Source organism: Daphnia magna, unplaced genomic scaffold, assembly GCF_020631705.1.
Source record: "Daphnia magna isolate NIES unplaced genomic scaffold, ASM2063170v1.1 Dm_contigs383, whole genome shotgun sequence".
Lineage (NCBI taxonomy): Eukaryota > Metazoa > Arthropoda > Branchiopoda > Diplostraca > Daphniidae > Daphnia > Daphnia magna.
This window is the reverse complement of record NW_025533283.1, coordinates 7,330-9,772: the sequence shown is the minus strand read 5'-3', so window position 1 is coordinate 9,772 and position 2,443 is coordinate 7,330.

Sequence of the window (2,443 nt, the reverse complement as noted above, 5' to 3'; positions counted from 1 at the left end):
ATTCACATTGAATACAAGTATATTTGATGCTGTTTACATATAGAAGTAAAAACTCATGGTATAACAGTGTATTCACATTGAATACAAGTATATTTGATGCAGTTTACATATAGAAGTAAAAACTCATGGTATAACAGTGTATTCACATTGAATACAAGTATATTTGATGCTGTTTACATATAGAAGTAAAAACTCATGGTATAACAGTGTATTCACATTGAATACAAGTATATTTGATGCAGTTTACATATAGAAGTAAAAACTCATGGTATAACAGTGTATTCACATTGAATACAAGTATATTTGATGCAGTTTACATATAGAAGTAAAAACTCATGGTATAACAGTGTATTCACATTGAATACAAGTATATTTGATGCAGTTTACATATAGAAGTAAAAACTCATGGTATAACAGTGTATTCACATTGAATACAAGTATATTTGATGCTGTTTACATATAGAAGTAAAAACTCATGGTATAACAGTGTATTCACATTGAATACAAGTATATTTCGATGCTGTTTACATATAGAAGTAAAAACTCATGGTATAACAGTGTATTCACATTGAATACAAGTATATTTGATGCTGTTTACATATAGAAGTAAAAACTCATGGTATAACAGTGTATTCACATTGAATACAAGTATATTTGATGCTGTTTACATATAGAAGTAAAAACTCATGGTATAACAGTGTATTCACATTGAATACAAGTATATTTGATGCTGTTTACATATAGAAGTAAAAACTCATGGTATAACAGTGTATTCACATTGAATACAAGTATATTTGATGCTGTTTACATATAAGAAGTAAAAACTCATGGTATAACAGTGTATTCACATTGAATACAAGTATATTTGATGCTGTTTACATATAGAAGTAAAAACTCATGGTATAACAGTGTATTCACATTGAATACAAGTATATTTGATGCTGTTTACATATAGAAGTAAAAACTCATGGTATAACAGTGTATTCACATTGAATACAAGTATATTTGATGCAGTTTACATATAGAAGTAAAAACTCATGGTATAACAGTGTATTCACATTGAATACAAGTATATTTGATGCTGTTTACATATAGAAGTAAAAACTCATGGTATAACAGTGTATTCACATTGAATACAAGTATATTTGATGCAGTTTACATATAGAAGTAAAAAACTCATGGTATAACAGTGTATTCACATTGAATACAAGTATATTTGATGCTGTTTACATATAGAAGTAAAAACTCATGGTATAACAGTGTATTCACATTGAATACAAGTATATTTGATGCTGTTTACATATAGAAGTAAAAACTCATGGTATAACAGTGTATTCACATTGAATACAAGTATATTTGATGCAGTTTACATATAGAAGTAAAAACTCATGGTATAACAGTGTATTCACATTGAATACAAGTATATTTGATGCAGTTTACATATAGAAGTAAAAACTCATGGTATAACAGTGTATTCACATTGAATACAAGTATATTTGATGCTGTTTACATATAGAAGTAAAAACCCCATGGTATAACAGTGTATTCACATTGAATACAAGTATATTTGATGCTGTTTACATATAGAAGTAAAAACTCATGGTATAACAGTGTATTCACATTGAATACAAGTATATTTGATGCAGTTTACATATAGAAGTAAAAACTCATGGTATAACAGTGTATTCACATTGAATACAAGTATATTTGATGCTGTTTACATATAGAAGTAAAAACTCATGGTATAACAGTGTATTCACATTGAATACAAGTATATTTGATGCAGTTTACATATAGAAGTAAAAACTCATGGTATAACAGTGTATTCACATTGAATACAAGTATATTTGATGCTGTTTACATATAGAAGTAAAAACTCATGGTATAACAGTGTATTCACATTGAATACAAGTATATTTGATGCGGTTTACATATAGAAGTAAAAACTCATGGTATAACAGTGTATTCACATTGAATACAAGTATATTTGATGCTGTTTACATATAGAAGTAAAAACTCATGGTATAACAGTGTATTCACATTGAATACAAGTATATTTGATGCTGTTTACATATAGAAGTAAAAACTCATGGTATAACAGTGTATTCACATTGAATACAAGTATATTTGATGCTGTTTACATATAGAAGTAAAAACTCATGGTATAACAGTGTATTCACATTGAATACAAGTATATTTGATGCTGTTTACATATAGAAGTAAAAACTCATGGTATAACAGTGTATTCACATTGAATACAAGTATATTTGATGCTGTTTACATATAGAAGTAAAAACTCATGGTATAACAGTGTATTCACATTGAATACAAGTATATTTGATGCTGTTTACATATAGAAGTAAAAACTCATGGTATAACAGTGTATTCACATTGAATACAAGTATATTTGATGCAGTTTACATATAGAAGTAAAAACTCATGG